Raw genomic sequence first — 26,526 nt, 5'->3', positions numbered from 1 at the left:
AAATGATTCCCACCAGCACCTCTATCCCCATAACGTCTCAACAACCCCTATGCCACCCCCCCCCCCCCCCCCCGCCAAAGAGATGCTTTGAGGTGGGAAAGCTTTGAGGTAGGAAAATGAATCTCTACATATTATCTAGGTACTATCAAGCTGCTGCTTTTGTGCTGGTGCCTGGGGCAAGTGAGTTTGCACATGAGCCCTTCAAGAGAAGTGTATCAGTCCCTTACAGTCTTTTGGATCTCCTGGATGTGAACCCCCATTGATTTTCAGAGCCAGGCATTTTGGGGGCTCATCTCTCTGATGTAAGTCCTAAGGGTTGAGGTGTCTGATGTGGGGCACCTTTACTCTTCAGGTAGAAGCTATAGATTTGTGAGATTCCCCCTTGATTGGAGTTTACCATGCCAGAGGTAGATTTTTGGTGAAACTATATCTGTGCTGCTCATACCCCTCTTGATATGGGACTTTTAGTGTTTATTGAGAAGAAGCTGTTTAGCTACTTTTTAGGTCTATTTTAGAGGAAATTATTCCATATGTTGCTGTAGATTTAATGTCTGTGGTAGAAGGTGAGTTCCGGATCTTCCTTTGCTGCCATCTTGAACTGTTTTCTTACATTGGTTTTTGAAATGGATTTTTTTGATGTAGCTAGACACTAGCCCTCTGGAAATTTAGTATATACATTAGTATAAAGTTTAATTTCATTACAGTTCACACTGGGTTTGTGACTGATGTATAGTGTTGAACCAATCATTTTAGATGAGGGAATCTATTGGTAATATGTGTTTTCCTACAAGGGCTGAAAGACCTTATACAAGACTTTATACAAGTCTTTGATTTTATGCAGCAGATGTAAACATTATGAAATTTACTGTGTGGAGTTACTAAGACAGATAACTGTGGACATATCTGAAATGCCTTATCCTGAGTGCTCTATTAAAGGAAACTTGTTTAGACAAACAAGGGTTTAGAACCATATTAGTGCACAGAGAATATCTTTAGGGACAATTAATAGTGGCTTATCTCTTCTTATTTTATTAGAAATCTTGCCTTTACTAGCAGGTGAGGTTGAAAATCAGCTTTATGTGATCTAACTCAATTTTCAGACCCCAGCAACATAAAGCTCACAGGCTGATGGCAGTATTTGTAAATTAAAGATTACTTTAATCTTCAGTGACAGAGATTTATGAAATATTGCTTTAAATTTGTGCTTCATGTGGTAAAGCAAATTGAATTTATTTTATAGACAAAAGCAATTTGAAGAAACCCATAGATTACTCTGGCCACTGAAGGGTATAAATTATCTCTAACTAAATTTTGTCAGTACTGTATGTTGAGCTATTTAGATAAAACATGTTTTTGACATTTATTGCAAAATGATACCTTCTTCTAGACTCCTGCATTCTCTAGAGTTGAGTATCGAATGAATCATTAAGGGAATTAGTAATCCTTTTCTTGACACGAATTGCATTATCCAAGGCTGTGAAAATTTGAATGTATTTTTCTAAGTAAATTATTGTGAAAAGGTATCCAAACCTATTATGATGAATTTGAGGCATGCCAAAACATTATACAACCCACATGCATAATTTCTAGGCAAATTCACTGCCATTATTTAGGATTTTAAATGCATATTTATTCCCACAGGGTATAATCCCATGTAGAGGCAAGGTAAGTAAATCATTGTGATAGTGGTACTTGCTCATGTGAAGTAAAGCAAGTCTTACAGAGCATGAGGCTTTCCAGTGGACACCCACCACAAATATTAATGTTGCTGTTATTATTCACCTCTAGAAACACAAAAAGGCATCCATTATCAACAAAGCTCTACACTAGAAATACAAGAACAATATGTATTTTAAGAATTCAAGGAGCATGCATATAATGGGCAAAAGAGGCTAATGTGTGCATGTTTATAAACATTAAAACACAGACAACCAACCACAGGACTCAACAACTGGGAGGTATAAAAAATGAAGAGTGGGTGGATAGTTTAAAAGAAAACACAAGGGATGCCTGATTTCTGCTCAGGTCATTATCTAACAGTCATGAGATGCACTCTGTACTTGGGATTCTCTCTCTCCCTCTCTGTCTTGCCCCTCCCCCATGTGCACTCGTATGCACGCTCTCTCTCTCTCTCTCTCTCTCTCTCTCTCTCTCTCTCTCAAAACAAAACAAACCAAAAAGACACTATAAGTGGATCCAGGACCAATTACTATTTGTTAATATCTGTAATCAAATTAGTACAACAGTCAAATTTATGTAGCAACTGCCATTAAATAGCATTTCAAATTTAGTAATTTAATTATGAATTATGCTGACTGCCACTAATTGGGAAGGAGATAATGAGCCTTTGATTAATTGTTCCCCTCCTCCTCATCGTCCTCCTCCCTTCTTTTTCTTTTTCTCCTCCTTCCTCTGCCCCTTCTCCTCTTCTTTTTCCTAAAGATGTTTCTCTAGACAAACCCAACTTTAAACATTGCAACTTATACTCGTTATTTATATTGAACCCTAGTGGCACTGACATGCATAGCACATAGCTCTTTCTCCTAGCTGATATAATTTAAGTGAAATGTCCTGACTCTGTTTCAAGTAGAGGGTAGAGGGGCACCTGGGTGGCCCAGTCAGTTAAGTGTCTGACTTCAGCTCAGGTCATGATCTCATAGTTCATGGGTTCGATCCCCATGTTGGACTCTGCTGTCTGCACAGAGCCCACTTCAGATCCTCTGTTTCCCTCTCTCTGTGCCTTTCCCCTGATTGTTTTCTCCCTCTCTCTCTCTCTCTCTCTCTCGAAAATAATGACTAAACATTAAAAAAAAAAACACTGTTAAGAGCCCCCTGGTAAAGATGTCACAAAACAATAGATATCATTAATTCAGCAACCAGTGAATTTTCCACTCTAATGATGTTTGTTCTTTCATAGCTAATATTAGGTCATTTACATTTATCTTTATTACAGGCATACTTCCTGTTAGTGAGTTTGCTTTATTGTGCTTTGCAGATACTGTGTTTTTACAAATTGAAAGTTTTTGGCAACCTCGTATCTTGCAAATCTATCAGCATCATTTTTCCAACATTTGCTCATGTCATGTGTGTGCCACATTTAGTAATTCTTGCAATATTTCAAATTCTTTTATTATTTATTTGTTATGGTCATATATGATCAGTGATGATGACTTGAAAGCTCAAGTGATGGTTAGCATTTTTTTAGCAATAAAAATTGTGTTCTTTTGACAGAATACTATTGCATACTTAACAGACCACAGTGCAATGTAAACCTAACTAAGAAACTAAAAAATTAATTTGACTTACTTGATTGGAATATTTGTTTTATTGTGGTGGTTTGGAACTGAAATAACAATATCCCCAAGGTATGGACTTATTTCCACCATAGTTTTTTGTTGTTGTTTTTGTTCCTGTTTGTTTACCATGTTCTTAACTTGCTTTCATCTTCTTTCCTTTGTTCTGGTAAGTGAATCTGTGAACTTTTTTCTTATTTAAACTTTTTTGTTTCCACTGCTGGTTTGGATGCTACAGATTGTATCTTTTTGTAGTTATCCTTACATTCTTTTAACCCTCATATTGAAAAATAATATTTTCTCTTAAATTCTTCATTTTCCTACAATATCACTATTCCTCCCCCCCAAGAAAATTAGAATTTTTGCATATTTTAATTTTTCATTGAGGCTTTAATTTTTTTTAAATTTTTATTTATTTTTGAGAAAGAGAGAGACAGAGCATAAGCAGGGGAGGGGCAGAGAGAGAGGGAGACACAGAATCCGAAGCAGGCTCCAGGCTCTGAGCTGTCAGCACAGAGCCTGATGGGGGGCTTGAACTCAGATTGTGAGATCACAACCTGGGCCGAAGTTGGATGCTTAACCGACTGAGCCACCCAGGCACCCCTCATTGAGCCTTTTCATTTTCCTTATTATTTGTTTCTAAGGAGCACCTGTGTGGCTTGGCTGACTCTTGATTTCAGCTCAGTTCTTGATTGCACTGTTGTGGGATGAAGCCCTGCATTGGACTCTACACTGAGTGTAGAGCCTGCTTTACATTCTCTCTCCTTCTGCCTCTCTCCCCCTGCTCATGTGCCCTGTCTCTAAAATATATATATATATATATATACACACACACACACACTACTTTTACTTAATATAATTCTTATAATAATTATAATTATTTAATATAATTTTACAGTCTAATATTAGATTTAACAAAAATTTATTCATTTATTTTGTATTGCATCTATTGCTAGGCCAATAGCAACTATTTGATACCATTGTATCTCAGGAATAATTGCCAACTCTTCTCCTGGAAAAGGTAGCCTAGATACCATAGGAGTTATGGATTCCAGCCATCTCTATTGTAACTTGGGAGCACATATGGAAAAAATCTTAGACCAATCAATAAAGAATATAAAATTTGCACATATATTAGGTTGATTTATTAGTGAGTATGCTAACTGGAATTTAAGATTTGTTGGATCTGGCAATTTGGAGAGGGATTATGCGTACCGGGTTGATTAATCAAAGCTTGGACATAATTGTTGCCCACAGTTGAGTGAGGGGAGATGTAAGGGCTTCCATTTTATATTTTAGACGACCAAGTCCCAACAATTAGTGAAATAGAAATATTGAAGTACACATATTTGTATACACCTAGTTTAGTCATTCTCTAACTACATATCTAGGAGGGTCTGGCAGACATGCCCTTCACCAAGAAATTAAGAACTACATTGGGGAATCAAATATCATTTTGTCCTGGTTACTCACATCAGAAGGTAAATAAAAATACGATGGAAGATACTACTGTGGATTGAGTTCGTTAATTTCAGTAGGAATAATGGGCTTAATACTTGAAAGATGCAGAGATGGTCCTTTTTAAAATGTCCATATTTAGGTCTATTTGGTTGTGGAAAATTCAGGTAGGTCTGGTAGAATATCTGTATATTCTGTATATTCATAATATAATCATAAAAGTCTACAGGGACCTTGATTATCCTATAGATCCTCACTATGGTCCATTACATGTACGACATTATGTTGGTGAAAAGGAAATGAGCAAGTACCTAGCTATCTCAGTAAGAAACAGTAAGAAACATAAGCCAGAGGATGGGAAATAAAATTTCAGGGGGCAGCTGCATTGGTAAAGTCTCTAAGGATTGAATATCTCAGAAATGTTAAGATAGCTCCTTAGATGAAAGGGATTGTTCTACCTCGTACCGCTCCATACAAAGAAAGAGTCACAATTGGGGGCTTCTCTGAATATCAAAGTCAACATACTTCATACTTGGAGATGCTCTTTCAATTCATTTACTGATTAATTGCAGATCTTGAAAGGGTCCCGGAATAAAAAAAGGATTTGCAACAAGTTGAAATTTCAGGGCTTTGACCCAGTAGACCAATTACACTTAAAGGATAAAAGGGGATGCTACAAGGAGGCTCTGCTATGTCCCAAAGAGAACATAACGCAGAGTTCTAGGGTTTTGCAGTAAGTTTCTCCTTTGTGCTGCACTCTGTGACTAAAGCAGAGCATGATAGTAGTTCCCCTACCAAAACTAGACTGTTGTATTTCCAGATCTTTGAAGAGTGTTTCATTGTTTGTTTGGATGATATCTGGATAGTCCAATGGTAAATAGAACAATGTCTCTAGTGCTTAAACTATATGGGTGTATCCACAGTTGGATAGGCAATGGTTCTGCCAATCAGACGCCCCTGACTGGTGACTCTTGAGGGGCTACTTTGCAGGACCAATCACTTTATAAAGTTTAAACCATAGGGAGTAGCTATAGTTTTGAAGTCCCTTTTGTCTCCATTTTTAGAAAGTTCTGAGCCCTCTCTTTATCCCATAGCTTAGGTATTTTTTTTTTTTAATATATGAAATTTATTGTCAGATTGGTTTCCATACAACACCCAGTGCTCATCCCAAAAGGTGCCCTCCTCAATACCCATCACCCACCCTCCCCTCCCTCCCACCCCCATCAACCCTCAGTTTGTTCTCAGTTTTTAACAGTCTCTTATGCTTTGGCTCTCTCCCACTCTAACCTCTCTCTTTTTTTTTTTTCCTTCCCCTCCCCCATGGGTTCCTGTTAAGTTTCTCAGGATCCACATAAGAGTGAAAGCATATGGTATCTGTCTTTCTCTGTATGGCTTATTTCACTTAGCATCACACTCTCCAGTTCCATCCACGTTGCTACAAAGGGCCAGATTTCATTCTTTCTCATTGCCACACAGTACTCCATTGTGTATATAAACCACAATTTCTTTATCCATTCATCAGTTGATGGACATTCAGGCTCTTTCCATAAGTTGGCTATTGTTGAGAGTGCTACCATAGCTTAGGTATTAAGCAGTTAGTGCAATCCCACCAGTTCTTTGGTCAGTTGAAGGATGCCCCCATTCCCACCTTCCCAGTGTTTTATTTTATATAAATTAAGGTTGGGAACATCATAGATCTCATCATATTCATGTTCTTTATCTGAAAGTTATTTTATAGCCTTATAATTAGGAGACTCCTTAAAAAAGTATATCGAGTGACTCTGTCAGGTTTACTTGGTACCTTTAGATGTGACTTACTTTTCTAATGGGAGGGCCATGTGTTTTTGGCCTTTTTTTATCTTAATTTCTGTATACACAGAACGTGGAGCACCCTAGCAACACTATTTGGTTTTGGACTAATGTACTTAGTTTCAGAAGAAGATAAAGGATGAAATCAAAAGCGTTATTTCTCCCATATCAGTTAGCAAATTGTAGCTTTAATCTCCCTCTCTCCCTCATGGAGACTTTTCATTTCTGGGAAAATCCCTTCAAGATCATTAATAATAACAAAAGAAGGTTGTCTTTGGTCCCTGGTGTATGATACAATCAACAGAAGAGATAAGTAACAAATTAGTAACCTGTAATTCAAATCCTCATCATTGATAGATCCCACTATCCTCTGAATAATTTCTTAACCTTCCTTGGATATGTTCTTGATCTCTAATCCCTTGGTTCCCCTTTTGAAGCCTATGGTAAGATGGGGCAAGATGTCTAGCTTTCTGCACCAAATTGTCAAACAAATGAGGATAAATGACCCAAGAACACACACACCAAGCCTGGATGTCTGTAAAGAGACACTTGTGATATAGGAGGACTAGCAGATTTGCAGTGCAGCCTGAAAAGGCACTCTGGAGGAGCCCACAGGAATATAAGGCAGTTAGATATCAGACTCTAAGAGCTGGTCCCCTGGCAGAAGAAGTACTATCACATGGTCTAGACTGCAGGCTGAGTATTGTAGTCATAGTCCTATGATCTGATAGAACTTTGACCATCCGCACTGATTTGCCATATTACTATTTTTGGTTGGAAGAGTATAAGCCTAGCTGCTATGATCAGAGATTTGGGTCCATGCCTTGTGTTGTACATCTATGACAGAACAAATCCTTGGCTTCCAACCCTGATCCACTACTGCCTTAGCATTCTTATAGAATTGAATTCCTTAGTACTTGTTTGTATCTCTTTTCTGTGGAGTGGTTTGTATTTCCAGTTGGTTCTGTTCTGCCAGCAGCCACCACCTGTCAGAAAGACCAGTCTGTAGGAAATCAGTTTTAAAAAAGTTAACTCTTCTTACCTCTCACTTAGACTCTCCTAAGAGAAATGCTGAGAAACATTAAGTGTTTGAAAGAAACAACAAAACAAACTATGGAGGTGGCATAGTCATATGGGAGATGAACCCTTTAAAAAATGAGATCAGATTGAAACACACTGCATAGTATTTATGTATTGATGGTGTTGTAGCAATGATAGGAAGGTATAAAAGCTTTACACATTAAGATCAATTTGAAAAATCTGAAACTGAAGTAATATGTTTTTCTCTTCACACAGAATCTCTTATGTGTAAAGGTGTGCCTGGAGTTCTGCAATCCACATTAAATAATGTTGTCAAAATGATAAATCTATTCAAGATTCAAGCCTCAACCTTGCAATTCTATTTTCAGTTTTATTTAAAGAAATAGGATCAGAACACCATACTGTACTATTTCCTACTGAAATATGATGATTATTTAAAGAAAACATTCATCAAGTGTTTGTAAATTAAAAGAACTGTAGTGAGTGTGTGTTGGTGGGGGAGGGGGGTTGGCAAATGCATCTGTGTGATTCTCACTTAGGAGAAATTATTGAATGAGATCTGTTGGTTTCCAAAAATGACCCACCTAATGGAAATTTTGGAACATCCAAGTAAAATTAACAGAAAAATAAAAAGACAATTATATATATATTTGTATGTTCATACTAAAAAGGTCTGTGTTTTCATAGTCAAAATTAAACTTGATAAAAATGTATTTAAAATGCATTCTAATAATATTTAATTTGAGTTAGAATTTGAATCCTGAACACTATAAAAATTGATGGGGAAAAAAAAAACCTATGTAAACTACAGGGGAATCTTCAATATTGTGTGCATCTTATTAGTACCTTTTAACGGACATATACTTGTGTAAGTTTAAGGTGTGTGAAGTGTTGATTGTAGTATGATTATCACCATGGCGTTAGCTAACATCTCTATCATGTCATGTAAATATTATTTATTTATTTATTTACTTACTTATTTATTTATTTATTTATTTATTGTGGTTAGAACATTTAAGATCTCGTCTCTTAGCAATTTTGAAGTATATAATGCAGTATTGTTGACTGTAATCACGATGCTGTGCATTATATCTCTAGAACTTACTCATTTTCTGGTTGCAAATTTATAATCTTGGACCAACATCTTCTCAATTCCCTGACTCCCCAGCTCCTGGTAACCACCATTCTAATCTCAGTTTCTATGCATTCACATTTTTTAGATTCCACATGTAAGTGATTTCATACAGTATCTGTCTTTCCCTGATTTATCTTACTGAGCATAATGCCCTCAGGGTCCATCTGTGTTGTTGCAAATGGTAGGATTTCCATCTTTCCATCATATATCATATGATATATCACAATATCATATGTCTTCTTTATTGATTTGTTGATGGATGATTATGTTGTTTCCATATCTTGGCTATTGTGAATAATGCTGCAGCGAACATAGGAATGCAGGGAACTTTTTAATAATTTAGTTTTTATTTCCTTTGGATATGTACCCAGAAGTAGGATGGTTACCTCAATGATAGTTCTTTTTTTTCCCATTCTCATCTGTAAGTTTGGTTGCTTTTTTTTTTTTTAATGTTTATTGCTGATAGAAAGCTTGAGTAGGAGAAGGGTAGAGAGAGAGAGAGACAGAGGATCTGAAGCAGGCTCTGCGCTGACAGCAGCAAGCCCAATGTGGGTCTCAAACTCATGAACTATGAGATCATGACCTGAACCAAAGTTGGATGCTCAACCGACTGAGCCACCCAGATGCCCCAATCTGATTGTTTAAAATCATTCTTAGGATCAGAGGGTGATTATGTACTTCTGCCTCATATGGAATAATTTAAACTTTTTATAGATTATAGTCCAAACCATTGATACCAATAAACTTTATTTGATGCCCATCTTTAAAATTAAAGGAGGAATTAGTCATAAAGATAATAATATTCCTGTTTTCATTTCCTAAGGGGTAGAGAATTGTATTCATTCAGGGACTATGGTTAGGGAAGATGACAGAGAACATGATAGATGATGTCTTCAAATTCAGAGAAAAGTAGTTGGGTTTTCCATTGATCATGATCATCACCATGTCTGTAATGTATAAGCCTTCGAAAGCCTTAGAGAAATATCTTGGATCTCTTCTACCACGTGAGGAGAACATAGTGAAAAGATGGCCATATATGAACCAGGAAGTGTCCTTCACCAGATACCAGTCTGTGGGCACCTTTCTCATCAACTTCTCAACCTCTAGAACTTGCCATTTCATGTAGGTTTTGAATCTTTGTTCATGATGTTTCTCATCCATTCAATGTCCCACTTTGTACACCTGGGAGATTTGCACATGAACTTTTGTTTTGGATTTTCTTATTTTGTAATCTGCATCGTTTGTGCTGACATTTCCTGCTTAGAGGGATGATACATGACTTCTAGCCAGTATCCAAGTATGGTACAAGACTCAGGCATTTCTAACTCAAAGTAATTACCAGTGAAGTAGTTGGCGTTCTAGACTTGAAGTTAGAAAATGGGATAGTCAAGAAACACATTTAAAACACAGGAACAGGCTAAGGCTTGGCACTTATTCCCTGTTTTTTTTTTTTTCAAACCGTCCGCATGAAAGCCTTTGATAGTTCTATTTTAAATATTTTGAGAAACCTCTATACTCTTTTCCTTAGTGGCTATACAAATTTATATTCCCACAGGTAGTGCATAAGAGTTCCCTTTCTCCACATTTTCGCCAACATTTCTTATCTTTTCTCTTCTTACAGATTGCCATTCTAACAGATGTGAGGTGGTATCTCCTGGTGGTTTTGATCTGCATTTCCCTGATGATTGGTAATGTTGAACATCTTTTCATGTATCTGTTGGCCATTTGGATGTCTTCTTTGAAAAATATCTGTTCATTTCCTCTGTTCATTTTATAATCAGATTGTTTATTTTTATTATTGTGTTGTATGTGTTCTTTATATAACTTAAATATAAGACCTTATACTGTAAAGCTCCTAAAAGAAAACATAGGGAAGAAGCTCCTTGATATTGGTCTTGGCAACGATTTTTTGGATATGATACCAAAAGCTGAAGCAACAAAGGCAAAAATCAGCAAGTGGGACTATATCAAACTGAGAAGCTTCTACAAAGAAAAAAAACCAGTCAATAAAATGAAAAGGCAACCTACTGAATGGGAGAAAATATTTGCAAACAATCAGTTGAGTGAGGGGTTCATGTTGTATCTAAGATATATTAATACTTAAAAAAATTTAGAATAGTTACACATTTATAGAAAAGTTGTGAAATAATATAGAGAATTTTCATATACCTCATACCCAATTTCCTCTATTAATAATGAACCAGTATTGTGCATTATTATTTTTTAGAAAGTTAATTTTTGTTCTATATTCATATGTGTTTTTTTCTATTTTAAAGATATTCGAGTATTTTTTGACGTATAGTTGACATGCATTGTTATACTAGTTTCAGACGTACAACATAGTGATTTGGCAATTCTACACATTATGCTATGCTTACCACACTAAGTGTAGTTACCATCTGTCACCATATTGTACATTATTTTTAACTAAAGTCCACATTTTATTCATATTTCCTTCCCTTTTACCTCATTTTCTTTTACTGTTTAAGGATCTCAGCCAGGCTACCACATTACATTTGGTTATATCTCCTTCGGCCCTCTTGGCTCTGACAGTTTCTTAAGCTTTATTTATTTTTGAAGACGTTGACAGTTTTGAGGATTACTAGTCAGGTATTTTGTAGACTATTTCTTAATCAATTTTGTCTGATGTTTTTCTCATGATTATACAGGGGTTATGGGTTTTTAGGAGGAAGAGCAGGGAGGTAAGTGCTGTTATCGTCACATCATATCAAGGGTACATACTATCATTGTGACTTTTCACTGTTGTTATCTTTGATCACCTGGTTGAGGTAGCATTTGTTAAATTTCTCTACAGTTAAAGTTATTTCCCCCCTTTTTTTTTTCATGCTGTATCTTTTGGAAAGAAGTTGTTGTACCACCTACACTTAAGGAGTAGGGAGTCGAGCTCCAGCTCCTTGAACATACAGCATCTACAAAGTTTCTTTGGATTTGCTACATAAACTGTTCTTCCCATTCTTCCCATTTTATTTCTTTATTCAATAATTTATTTTTATTAGTATGGACCTATAGATATTTGTTTTACTATTAGAGTTATAATTTTAGTATGAATACCATTTATTTGAGCAAAAAGTATTCCAACTTTGGTTGTGAGGAGCTCTTTTACTTGGCTCCCATGTACCATTGTATTTTCCTTCCTAATCCATGTATTTATAAGTATCTATATTTCTTTATGCATGTTATCTGTATCTTCATTAAGTTAAGCATGAGCTTTACTGATATCTCCAACTCAAATCCAATATCACATGGATCATTCTAGCCTTAATGCTTACTTATTTTTAATTTTCTATGTCAACTTTGAGAAACCTGGCTCCCACCATCTGCCATATATTTACCTAATTATTAAAGTGAAGTATATATTTATAGTAGTTTTGGAAATTTTAATCTATATTCCTGTGAAGGAAAAAAACTATCAATTATAGTACAGGACTTAAGAAATACCTCTTTTGACATTAGTTTTACAATCTCCACTCATTTCCAGAATTACTTGGGAGGGCATCCTTCTTCCCTATCCACTTCAGTGACATTGTTTCATACATTTGTGATACAGTTAGATTATTTTGTCACCATATTTATTCCATCCTTCGATCCCTCCTAAGTGATTTTTTAAAAATAGTTATCGGTTAGGGTCACTTTTCGTCCTGTGAAGTCCTATGAATTTTTACAAATCCATAGTGTCACGTGGCTACCACTGCAGTAAACACAGAAGAGTTTCATCATTCTAAAAACTCCCGTGTTCCAACTATTCAGCACCTGCCTCCCACTGAATCTTTGTAAACACTGATCTGTTATCAATGCTACTGTTTTTGCCTTTCTCAGAGCATCATATAAATAGAATTATGTAGTAGGTAGTCATTTGAGACTGGCTTCTTTCACTAGAAATCTGCAGTTAAGATTCATCCTTATTATTTACATTGCTTGATAGCTGACTATCACACTGACTAATAATTCCATTATATGGATGTACCAGTTTGTTTATCCATTCACCTATTGAACATCTTGACTGTTCCAAATGTTTGACCATTATGAATAAAGCTGCTCTAAGGATTCTAGTACAGGTTTTTATGTGGAAATAAGTTTTTCAAACCAGCTGGGTAAATAAGGAGGAGCTCAATTGCTTGATTGTCTGGTTGAAAGTATAGTTTGGTAAGAAAGTGTTAAATGACCTTACACAGTAGCTGAACCATTCTGCATTCCACCAACGAGAGTTCTTGTTGCTCTGTATTCTCGTCAGCAATTTGTATGGTCAAAATTTGGATTTTAGCTAGTCTCCTAGTTGTTGAGCTCTTGTTATTTAGCTTGCACTTCTCTAATGACAAATGATACTTTGTTTTTGTTGTTGTTGTTTGTGTTTATTCTTTGGTGAAGTGTCTGTTCAGATCTGTTGGGTATTTTTTAATTGGGTTGTTTGCTTTCTTATTGTTGAGTTTTAGGTGTTCTTTTTGTATTTTGTGTATAAGTCTTTTTATCGGACATGTGTTTTGCATGTATTTTCTCTCAATCCATGAGTTGTTTTTTCATTCTCTAACTAGTGTCTTTTATATAGCAGAAACTTTATTTTTAATAAAGTCTAGCTTACCAGTATTTTCTTAATTGGATTGTGCTTTTGGTATTTTATCTGAAAACTCACTACCAAAACTGAGGTAACAGATTTTCTCCTGTTTCTTTTAAAATTTTTATACTTTGGTGTTCTGCATCTAGGTTTTAAATTTATTTTGAGTTAATTTTTGTGTAAGATGTAAGGTCTGGGTCTAGAGTTTTGCAAAATTTTAAGAATTTATTTATTTATTTATTTATTTATTTATTTATTTAGGGATGTCCAACTTTTCCAGCACCTTTGTTGGAAAGACTACCTTTTCTCTATTGAATTGCTGTTTTATTTTGGGGATTTTCTTCTGTTCCATTGATATAGATCTGTTCTTTCTCCAGTAGTGTGCTGCCTTGATTCCTACAGCTTTATAGTAAGCATTAAAATCAAGTAGTGTAAGTTTTCCAACTTTATTCTTCAGTTTTGTATTGGCTATTTTAGATCCTTTGATTTCTTCTTTGGTTTGTTTCTATTTATTTTTTTTAAGTTTGCTATATATATCCTGTGCAAACTGTATTAGATTTATGCCAAAGTACTTCAGTTTTTGGATGCTATTGTAAAAGGGATTGCTTTTCAACTTTCAGATTCCAATTGCTTAATGCTGGTATACAGCAACTGACTTCTGTATTTTGACTTTGTATCTTGAAATTTTGCATTTTTGTTATTGGTTCTGGGAATTTCTTCATAGTTTTTTTTTTTAATAGATTCTTTGGAGTGTTGTCCATAAACAACATGCTGTCTTTGAATAAAAATGGTTTTATTTCTTCATTTCCAAACTGCATAATTTTTAATTTAATTTTATGTATTATTATTGTCTTACTGGACAAACTAGGAGTATTCAGCCTCTAACAAGTCATCAGAATTACTGACTTATGGCCCCAGAGGCTTTTGCTTGAAGGGAGCTGATCTAGCCTGTGTCTCTGGGTGTATGTATCTCTTTAGATGATGGGGTTTTAGTTTGTACTGTGATGTCACTTCTCTGATGGGTCCAAAACAAGTCATTGATTTTCAGTTTGTCCGGCTTTTTCTTGTTAAGGATGGAGTGGTGGTAATTTCTAATCTCTTTGTCATAGCTGATCCTGGACGCCTCTTCATCATTGTTTTAAATATTTAATATGGAAAACATGTCAAAGGAGCTGTGTATCTTCCACATTTTTGAACCAAAGCAGTGTTGATGAGGTTAATTAAAATGATTTCCTTGAAAGGTCTGATTTCCTATTTCTCTTTTCTCACTTGGACTCCTGATGTAGTAAACTGAAAAAGGATTCTGTGAATGATTCTTTCTGACATTATCTATTTTTGTTACCCTGATGATTAGCACCTCACTGAAACACTCAATCATATTCTGAATCCTAGAAAGCCTGTTGACACATCAGAACATGTAAAAGATAACAGATATTCATATGTGAGGTGTTTAAATTTGGAATATTCCTTGGTGAGAGATAATTTAGTATCTGTAGAAGTAGTATTGATGGCCAGTTCTTCATAGGTTGAGCACGATTAATAATTTAAATACTTTTCTCCTGGGAAAATGGAATACTTTATTTATTATAGCCTGTGGTTGTGATTCATACGCAAGAGCCTTATTTGAAGTTCACTCCAAACTTTCACAAGATTCTCACGTTGTAGCCAGGATATGATTGTACTTGGAAGGAACACAGGATTACGAGCCTCCATAACCACAACCTTGAAAGACTTTGATTTTTTTCTGCTAGCCATTTGACACATCTGCAGATGTCCCAGTTTTCCCTCAGAGCTTGCTTTGGACCCTATGAATATAGCATAACAATATAATAGTCATAACTCTACTGTAAATAGACTTCATCATCTGCTGATTAAATGTGGTATGATGCCATGGTATTTCTTTATTTTGTAGGGAGTTTTTTTAAAAATATTTGTTTATTTTTGAGAGAGAGACAGAGTGTGAGCAGGGGAGGGGAGAGAGAGAGGGAGACACAGAACCTGAAGCAGGCTCCAGGTGCTGAGCTGTCAGCACAGAGCCTGATGCAGGGCTTGAACTCACAAACCACGAGATCAGGACCTGAGCCGAGGTCAGACACTTAACCTACTGAACACCCCAGGAACCCTGGGAGTTCTGAGTGACATGTGTCTCTCTAAATTGATCTTTGACAGTCTGTATTCCTAATTAGCAAGCTGGATGTTAGCATCGGTTTATACAGTATATACCTATTTTCTAAAATAGATGCTCTGTGTTTTTACCTAATTGAAGTCTATCCATGTATCAGATGATGTTATTTTGAATTAAACAAAGAATACAGCCCAAGAAGATTTTAACAAAGTAAAGTTTTTTATTGCTACATTTCTTTAGACAAATGGGTCACAAATCTTTGCAAAAATACAAGTGAAACCAGAAAAAAAAAATACCACAATAATGTCTCCCAAAACACATAAATCTACTGAAAACACTAAAGACATTTGACCATAAAATGAAAACAAGCATTAGGGTTGGCTTTTATACCTCATAAAAAATCATGTAGAAGGCAAGCTAATCTTACCATAGCAACTTTGACCAGGAAAAATTGGTCAAAAAGAAATCAAGGATAAAATGATCTGGAATGTCCTTAACTTAATTGTTTATCTCACTGAGGTCTCCTGTTGTGATCCAAAAACATGTTAACCTCAGCCCTAGCATCTCTCCTGCTGGGTGCCCAGAGGAAGACTGTGCTTCCTCCCTAGTGGAGGGACCTCAGACAGTTAATTGCAGTCATCTCGTCCAACAGTACAAGGCAGGAAATGGATGGCCTTTTACCTGAGTGATTGATCTATCCATCCACTCATTCATTTATCTAATTCTAATAACTGAAGGACTAGAAATTAGATCTACATACTCATTTTGAAATGAGTTCAAGATGCTGCACTTAAAATTCATTTACTTTCAAATGTTCAGGCTCGTTAAAAAATATGGGGGCAAGTGATCAGCAGCAGGCCTTCCACAGAACTCTTGAAAGCCTCTGTTCTTTTCTGTGTTAATGAGAGTGTGAGCTTTAGAAACAACAGCAGGGAAACAAGCCCAAATGGTTAGAAACAAAGATTAGAATTTCAGAAATGCTTTGGTTGACGCTGTGACATTTCTAATTGTTCTATGTATTGTGCTATACATTAGCCAGCTTATTTGAGTGGGCTTATTAGTAACAGGCTCATGCACAATCACATTGAGTATGTGAAGCTATTAGTGTTGCACAGATCATCTGCGTGCAGCAAATTCTGCAGGAGGTTCTCACACACTGCTTTTTACCTTTAATTGGAATTTAGTATGAAAAGTTCCCTATGAAGGAAATATTTAGCCTTATTTGGACAGACAATAGAAAACTCTGCCAATGTACTTTTTATCCTTACTGTCCACTCAGCTCAAATTCATTTATTTATTCTATAAATATTGACATAAAATGCAAAATAATACTTAGGATAGAGAATTTAATTTTGAGATATGTATATAGGTGTGTGTGTATATATAGATATACATACAAACTTAATAAACTTATATTATAAATTCATATAAACTTAATCTAAAGGAAGTATAATAAAAGAATGGCTATAGATGGATTTTTAAATAAATGATAATGAGAAAATTTGCTCCATAGAAACTTCAAGGTAAATTCTCACATCCTATCATACACTAATTTCCATATAACTTAAAAAGCTAAATATAAAATTCTAAGTCATAAAATATTGGAGAAAATGTAGAAGCATAAAATAATGGATAAAATTTGAAAGCACAAGTTGATAGGCTTGATAATATAAATTAAAATTTTTCTTTACATTACAAATAAAATGCATAATATTAATGAACAAATGATGTAACAAATTACAGGAATTTTTCAATAAATATGTGAAGAGTCAATCTCAATATATAAATAACCCTTATGAATCTATAAATTATAAGCAAAGGACTTAGACTAAATATGAAAAAATGATCAAGAAATAAAAAATTAATCAATATGTTTATAACCAAAGATAAGTGGGATATTATCACTTTTTCCTCATGCTTAAATATTCATATACAATATTGAATATTATTTTCTTCAGCTTCCCAGCTAACATTTGTATATGTTACGTAGTTGCTAGGCATTATTTTAAGCATTTTGCTTATGTTTACCCAACTTAATTCTCACGATAAGCCTGTGAGCTTGGTATTGTTGTTAGCTCCTTTTTATAGCTAGGAAAAGTGAGGCAATAAGAGATGACACACATTTCCCAAACAAAGCTAGTAAGTGGCGAAGCTAGGATTGGACTTGGGCAGTGTGCCTTTGGCTGTTGAGCTCTCAAGCACGCTACTACCTTGCCTCTGAGTTCTCAGCACCAGCAAGGAGAGACAGATGTGTGTTCACTGAGGTGTGTATTGATAGATCCTTTCTGGAAAGCAGTTTGTGTATAAACTCTCTCACACACATATAGCTTCAAAGAATTTTGTTTAGTGCTAAGAAAAACCTAAATATTGGATAATGAAAATTAGAGTATAAAATTGTACATGCATTGTGACACCCACGTGAAGATATTAGCCATGGATAACCTGGGGAAATAAATTTCTAGCTGATTTTTTAAAGCATACTTTTCTATTTTTAAAAATTTCCTAAAATGATCTGTATAAGTCTGAAATCTCTGTAAAGTCCTATTTGAATGTAAAAAAAAAAAAAAGGTAACCTATAGGCTCCTTAAACTTTACAGGTGTTACAGGTTAAAGACTTGATTATAAATGAGGGTTATCATTTCAATACTTATCCTTTGTTTAGTTGCCCACTTAAGCAGGCTGAAAATAAGAAAAATCCCTGAGCTATTTCAGTTATATTTGACTTGCTGATTCAACTAATACTGTCTGTATTTGGGCATTCTTTGTGCCACACATTATTTTAGAGATACTGCAGCACACAAAAATATACCAAGTATTCTGTACTTGTGACATTTTCATTTCAGCAGGGAGGGTCAAACAATAAACAAATATGTGATAAACAAGAAGAATAAACAGTAATAGGACTAAAGATTTAGGGAAGATTCCATATTAAGTGATACTTGTGCAAAGACAAAAAGAAGAGAAGCAGCTATGTAGGGAAAACTGTTTCATGCAGAGAGAACAGTAACATGCAAGCCTGTGGTGGGAGTGCCCTTGGTTTTCTGGAGAATGGCAAGGAGGCCATGTGGCACCTGGAAGCTGGGCTGGAGAATGGGGAGGAGATTGGAGATAAGTGCAGTCTGTGTAGGGCTTTATGGGGCATGGTTAGAACTTCACATTATACTCTAAGTGAGCATAGATTTTAACCAATGGAGTGACAAGATCTGATTTAACTTCAAAAAGCCCACTCTGAATTTGGGTGATGAGATGCTAGGAGGCCATAATAGAGGCAGGAAGACCAGTGAGAAGACCATTGCATTAGTCCGTGTGTGAGATAACTGGAACTGGAACTAGCTGCGTACAGAGCAGTAGATAGCATGAGAAAAACAATCAGATTTGGGATAGATTGTGAAGGTAGACCTCATAAAATGTGCTAATGGATTCGATGTTGGGTGTAAAGAAAGAAGGAGATCAAAAATGACTCTAGAGCAAGAGAAAAGGGGCAAAGCTTATTTCACTTAAATATGAAGCACCTCTTGCCTTTTCCACATCAGAGTACTGTCCATTTTTATTCCTGCCACTTTCAGAGGTGATGTGGGTAACTGCCACCCCTTTGTGATTCCCCAACATCTTGAATTATTCTTTTGATCACTCTATGAGCCTCTTGGGGAGGGATATTATTCTACTATTATTTCTATCTTCAATACCTAGTACAGTGCCTGCCAAGTAGTATGTGCTCCATGTCATATTTGTTGAATGGGTATGTTATTCACTTAATTGAGCAATTAGTTAAATGAGTAAATAATTATTGGGTTTTCTGTATAGGTATGAGAGTTTACTCTCTTTCCTTTCCAGGATAGAATCAAATAAAGAAATTAAATGTGTTTTTGCATTTAATAAGGTTTCTTTCATTCAGGGCAGTCTTGGGTTTCGTTTTTCAAGTTGTTTTCATAAATTACACATTCTAATAAACATGTAATTATTAAGCTGGTCAGCAGATCCTCTGGCAAACGTCCCAGAACTACCAGCTGGGCCCAGATAAAAAATACTAATTCAGTTCAGAGGTGCAGGGAGCCTGTTCGATGGGGGATGACTAAGATGTTACATATCCTGAGTGTTGGGAGCTTCATAAATAATCCTGATAATTTGATTTGAAAACCCGAGCGCTATTTTTAACTTTCTATTTCTTTTCTTACTAGCCATGACACCTGGCAATGTCTCCTTTATAAAGGAGTAGGCCCCCATTGTGCATTTCTTCATCCTCACGTATCTAGGCAATCGTAACCTCAAGCCCAGATTTCTGTGGTTTTCTTCTGATATCTTGTCAGCCATGAGAGGCTCCTGCCCTTCTTCCTATTTCCTTCTTATATATCACTTTGATCATTTTTCCTAAGGATCCATTATGTCATTCTTCTTAGAAAAAACTTAAGAAATCTCCCCTTTAGCCAAAGGATACTGGCCAGATTGCTCAGCCTGATTTGCCTGGTGTCTTCAATCCTGACTAATATTTATGCAATGGCCCCCTCTATGAGACAATTCCACTATACCGCCTTGCCTCTATTTGACTGCGTTGCTCGCAATCCCTTCTCTAGGTAGGAATCCTCTTTGCTGTGTCTCTTCCTCTCTGCCCTGCAACTATACGTATACTTTTCATTTCTGTCTTTCATATGGTATCTCCACCTGATGACCAAACCTTGTGACTCCTCATTGTCAGTCTGAAAGCTCTATAACCCTTCAGTCTATATTCAAGAATTGGCTGCTGCACACCACTACTCATCTCAAACTGTTCCCTACCAAGCTCTCTCTTCTGAAGTAATGCTATCCTGCGTGCATTTCAAACCTTTAAAAAATTTTATTGTATTGTGAAATTCTTTGAATTTTCATACGAGTTTTATATTTCCAACTAGACTGTAAGTCCCTTGTAGGCAGAGAATATATATCTTTTCTTTATATCCCCAGTTTTTCAGTTACCTCGGTTTGGTACACTGTGAATTGTGAATAAGTTGCATATTGCCTTGATCTAAGAAGTGTCACAGTGGATGTTAAATATCTTTGGTATCAGATTCTCTGTAAACTCAGGAGCAGGCTTGTGACATACAGGGTTGGGGATTGGCAGCCGCTACACATGCATTCACCATTTATTTATTTATTTATTTATTTATTTATTTATTTATTCATTCATTCAGGGACAGAGAGAGACAGAGCATGAACGGGGGAGGGGCAGAGAGAGAGGGAGACACAGAATCAGAAACAGGCTCCAGGCTCTGAGCCATCAGCCCAGAGCCCGACGCGGGGCTCAAACTCACGGACCGCGAGATCGTGACCTGGCTGAAGTCGGACGCCTAACCGACTGCCACCCAGGCGCCCCGCATTCACCTTTTGACCGCAATGACTCTCTTCATTGAGCTTCTTGTCCTTGATTTAATCTTGGCCAGCAATATAAACTTTATAAATTATACAAAAATGCACTTATGATATCTGTTGTCCGTTTGTGACATCCATTATGCTGCTTTGTAGAGTCAGTCAGTGTAGCATGGTAATGGGAAAACAGAGACCTTGGAGTCAGTCAAACTGGAGGGAAAATCCCAGATTATCATTTTTTTTCACTCTAGGAAAAGGCAGTATCTTTGGTGTAGTCCTCTGTTTTCCTTTTGCTACAATAGTGGAGATAATACTACTTCTTTGTAAGATTGTAATGAGACATATACATAATGCACCTAAAATAGTTCTTAAAGTAAGTCCTCAATAAATTTTACAAATTATAATTATTACCACCACCATCATCTTTATTATTGTTATTAAGGTACAACAAGGCCTCTTTTATTCAAAGACCATATTATAATAATATCAATCATATTAAAAATGTAAGTAAGAGAGGGAAAATAGAGGGTTAGGACCTCCAGCAAAGTACCTATAAAAATTTTATTTTAATATTTTATGCCTTTATTTTTTATTATTTTTTTAAATATGAAATTTATTGTCAAATTGGTTTTCATACAACACCCAATGCTCATCCCAACAGGGCCCTCCTTAATGCCCATCATCCACTTTCCCTTCCCTCCCACCCCCCATCAACCCTCAGTTTAATCTCAGTTTTAAGAGTCTCTTACAGTTTGCCTCCTTCCCTCTCTGACATTTCCCTCCCCTTCCCTTCCCCCATGGTCTTCTGTTACGTTTCTCAGGATCCACGTAAGAATGAAAACATATGCTATCTGTCTTTCTCTGTATGACTTATTTGACTTAGCCTAACACTCTCCAGTTCCAATCACGTTGCTACAAAAGGCCATATTTCATTCTTTCTCATTGCCAAGTAGTATTCCATTGTATATTTAAACCACGACTTCTACAAAGCTGTAATCATCAAGACAGCATGGTATTGGCACAAAAACAGTCACATAGACCAACGGGATAGAATAGAGACTACAGAATTGGACCCATACAAGTATGGCTTACTAATCTTGGACAAAGCAGGAAAGAATATCCAATGGGAAAAAGACAGTCTCTTTAACAAATGGTGCTGGGAGAACTGGGACAGCAACATGCAGAGGAATGAAACTAGACCAGGTTCTTACACCATTCACAAAAATAAACTCAAAATGGATGAAGGACCTGAATGTGAGACAGGAAACCATCAAAACCCTAGAGGAGAAACAGTAATTTCTTATTTTATGCCTTTATAGAGTACAACCACTCTAGCCTTCCATATTGTATGTAAAATAGGTGGAATAGAAGCCACTAGTTCATCCTGTCAGTAATGAGATACAAAGATTAATTAAAAATAAGCCAAATAATTATAGAATAAAAGTATAAAATTAAGCAAAATTAGAAAACTTGGGGGCTACCTAGTTTAAGATAAGTAGCCTCCTATATTATGAAATAAAATGTTGAGGATATAATTTATTGTACCAAAATCATATAATTGATCATTCAAATTGCCATAAATTAGGAAAAAAGTAAAATTGTTTATGATAAACCCTATTTAAGAAAATAAAGACAAGAGAGTAGATATTTCTATATAAGAACATTTTATGAATTATTAAACATAGCACATCTGATTGAAACTGTGGCAGTGAGTGCACAATTGTATATCACTACCTCCTAAAATAGCACTAATATGATAGTATAGGACTTTTAAAATCGTGTAAGACACGTGGACAAAGAATTCAGAGAGGAGAAAGTAAAAAAGATCTTATTAACTAGAAAGCGGATAAAATGACCAATGCCCTAGCAGATGCAAAAATGCTGAATTCTGTATTAGCAGTGGTGAAGGTAACGGACTTAAAAATAAAATTTCCCAGGAGGCTCAGGTGTTGGTTACTTCTTGTTACTGATTTGTTACTCTTAGTTGTAGAGATAAGGGAGGGGCTAAAACCAGAATGATTAGTTGAAAAATTCTTTAACAAACAATTGGATCCACAAGATCCCTTCTCCCATTCCATCGACGGCAGGGCTCACTACTCTTCTCCCTTTCAAGCAGAAACGAGAAGTTTTATTCTCTCGAGATAATAAAACTAAGAATTTATGCATTGTCTGAGACCTCCAGCTTTCTTCTACTCTAGTCCAGAGCATTGGCAGACACACTAAACCTTCCAGGTAGGAGAGGGTCAACACTCCAATGCTGGCTCAGATCAGCAAAAGAGACAATACACTTCCAAAATTACCAACCTTGTTACCTTCCAGAAAATTTTGAGAACAACAAACAGAAGGGCCCAGTCAGCTTTCTAATGCTTCAACATTAAATATGAAAGAGAGAGAAAATCAACAACAGCAGCTTTGAGGAAGCAATTTCAGGGAGGGAAAAAAAAAAGAAAAACCCTCTGCCCCCATTATTATTATATGCGATGAGATGAAAGATGACACAGAATCCATAAATAAGACCTATATTCATAGTGAAATAAAAAAGGATAATTCAGAGAACAAAAAGAGCTCTAGAAATTTTAAGTATGCAGTGAAAACTAAAACTGCAATAAAAGAATTGCAAGATAAACTTGACGATCTCCCAGACAGTAATTAAAAAGAGAGGGAGAGAGAGGGAGAGAGAGAGAGGGAGAGAGAAAGAGATGAAAAATAGAAGAGCACTATAAAGAGAACTGTAAAGAAACTAGGAGACTATTCCAGGAAGTCCAGCATCTGTGAAATAGGATTTCTAGAGAAGGGGACAAAGAAATGGAGGAAAGGAAATCATTTAAAAATTCAAGTAAATTTTCTAGAATAGGAATATGAGAATTTTCAATCAGTTTCCCAAGTGAATGGATAATAGCCACAACCACATAAGTGACATTCTAGCATACTAAGGGGGAAAAAAAAGAAAGATCCTGCAACTTCCAGAGAGGGGAATGAATTTATTTATTTATTTATTTATTTATTTATTTATTTATTTATTTATAAATGTTTCTTTATTTTTGAGAGAGAGAGAGAGAGAGAGACAGAGTGTGAGCAGGGGAGGGGCTGAGAGAGAGGAAGACACAGAATCTGAAGCAGGCTTCAGGCTCTGAGCTGACAGCACAGAGCCGGATGTGGGGCTTGAACTCACAAACGTTGAAATTTGTGAGTTCAACTTCCGTTGAGCGGAAGTTGGATGCCCAACCGACTGAGCCACCCAGGTGCCCTGAGAGGAAAATATATTTAATACAGTATCTGTTACAAAGCACTGGATTTCTTGGAGGCATGACTGAAAGCCAGAAAACATTGGAGAATGTCTTCAAAATTCTAAGGAAGATACTTTCTCAGGATACTATGCAAGGGTGTGCTTCACAAAAAAAGAGGGTAAAACCAAGAAAGAGAGAGAGAGAGAGAGAGAGAGAGAGAGAGAGAGAGAGAGAGAGGGAAAAAACAAACCCGGATCCATAGAGCAGGGATGCCAACCAAAGGGAAAGGAGGAGAAAAAATACCAGGATGATGGCGAAGGGAGATACCGTTTTATATTGGGTTTCCTTGGAACAAGAACTTGGTAATGCTTTATGTTGGGAGATAATCCCAGGGAGTAGGAGTGAGGGAATGGAGAAGTGAGGAAAAAGAAAGAGGAAAAAAATATATAAAAATGCCTGTATTAGTGTCACTGTAAGCAACTAAGACTCCATTCCAGAGAAGCATCTCAAGTGGCCCCAAGAATTGTTCCCTTGCGGGAGAGGAGGCTGAAACTCTCATCCATTGGCCACCATCCCAGTTGTTTGATCTTACCCCTGAAAGGTTAACTCCTCCTCACTTCTAGGCCACATTTGGGAGTCGGCTAAGGTGCCCAGTCAGAGGGCAGAAAGTTGTACAAAGAGAGCTTGAGATGGTATGATGCCACAACAAGGTAAGTCTGAAATCACAGGGCATGGTCTGTTCCAGCTGCAGCTGGAATCACACAAGGGGAGACAGTTTGAGGTGAGAAAGCAAAGGTGACTGCTACAGATCCCTGACTTTCATGGCTACAGAGTTGTTCTCTGAGACTACACGTCATAATTCTTCCAAAGAGTTCCTCAACAAGGTGAACCGGATAGACTATCTACCTAACATAGTAAGTAAAGATAGGTTAGGGGAGAGTGTGGCCTTAAATTAGTGGGTAAGTAAATAGAGTACTAAATAATAGGGGGGAGGGGAGAAGTACATTATTAGATGCAGAGAAGACTATTATTGAGCAATATAGGAAAGCTATCAAAAGCTATCATAGTGTGTTACATGCATCAAAAGTGAGTATCATTTACACGGCAGTAATAATATACATGTTGAATATTGAGCTAACCAGGATTATGATATAACTCCATTTAGAGTTGTGGGGGTAGAGAGTATTCATTTGGGGGCATATGAAACAGTGAGGTGCCAAAAGTAGTGCCTACAATTTTAAAAGTTAGAAAACAGCAATATAAGTATGGTATTTATAAATGTGAAATACGTCAGGAAGCAATATGAATATTTTCGTGTTTCTGCATGGTCAGGGCTTTCTGAGCAATGGAAGCTGACTGCTGAAAGTGGAGAGACTGTCTCCTTTTCCCCCCAGACCCATTTGGTCTTCACATCCCTAAGGCTGCTTGACCTGTAATCAGTTATCCTTCATTGCAGAGCCCTCTGCCTCCATTCAAAGGACAATAGGTTAACAAAACTTTTCTTATCTCTCCCAGAGCCAAATGCTTACACTTTTCCCTGTTCATCCAAGAAAGACTTTCTGTCTCTGTCTCTGTGTCTCTTACTGTAGGGGAGAGGGTAGATGTGACAGCTTCGATATACTCTCCCAATTTCATAATTTCTGGAATCAGAAATACAGAATCCCTGCACGTAAAGTGAAGACAGACCCTGTTTTATATTGGTTTCTTCAAAACGGAGCTTGCAATGAAACTTCAGAAACAATTGCCTTGTGGGTGAAATGGAGCATAGAGTATACTGAGGCAAGATATTTTGTGAGTAAACAGTTGGTCTGCCTCTGATACAGAAACCCAGTATTATTGTTGAGATAAAACAAATGCAAATAGATATAAAAAACTTACTAGAATTATATACTAATGAATGAGCTGGAAAAAAAGTGAATTTGAATATTTCAAGATTGGGAAATAAGGATGGAGTCAAGTGGAGACCTGCTGTTTCTTATGATAAGCCTCATATAATCTGTTGGAGTCTTGAAACTATGAACATGTGTAACTTTGATATTAGTAAACATTGAATTAAAATTTTAAATGATCACCTATAAGTGCCATTATCACAAAAGTAACTATTTTGCATTACCCAAACAATTATGTTGACCTTAAAATTTGCACTAGTATAATATTTTTACATAATAGTTTGATTTTCATGTTACTGAATTGTTTGCTATACTCTTACTAAGTAAAAGATGTATTAACCTATGTTATACACCTGTGGTTCAGCTCACGAATTGAAGAGTTATATGGTTAAAAAGCTGGGCTCATATTGTAATTATTTAAGTTTGGCCACAAATGGCCTTCAAAAAGTGCCTTGGGATTTTTTCATTTTCCCTGGGTCGGTACCTTTCCTCTCCAGGACCTTTTGCTACAAATGTAATTGCAGTTTATCAAGGCAGTTAGTCATACACAAAGGATTTCTGAGATGCCAGTTTGAGAAGGTCTGCACAGTATTTTTCTATCTGCTATCAGCTATAAAACTTGGTGACACAAAGGTTTTA

At 36.3% G+C, this 26,526-nt stretch overlaps 1 long non-coding RNA gene across 1 annotated transcript; it reads left to right on the top strand.

Moving 5' to 3' along the window:
* The first annotated feature begins 4,174 nt into the window (after window positions 1-4,174).
* Window positions 4,175-10,534, top strand: LOC128314801 (uncharacterized). Its single transcript, XR_008296874.1, has 2 exons — window positions 4,175-5,850; window positions 6,336-10,534. It is a non-coding gene; the product is annotated as an uncharacterized LOC128314801 (long non-coding RNA).
* The last annotated feature ends 15,992 nt before the right edge of the window (window positions 10,535-26,526 follow it).

This window comes from Acinonyx jubatus, chromosome A2, assembly GCF_027475565.1.
Source record: "Acinonyx jubatus isolate Ajub_Pintada_27869175 chromosome A2, VMU_Ajub_asm_v1.0, whole genome shotgun sequence".
Classification (NCBI taxonomy): Eukaryota; Metazoa; Chordata; class Mammalia; order Carnivora; family Felidae; genus Acinonyx; species Acinonyx jubatus.
Note: the sequence above shows the minus strand (reverse complement) of the source record. Positions and strands in the feature narration are given on the sequence as shown.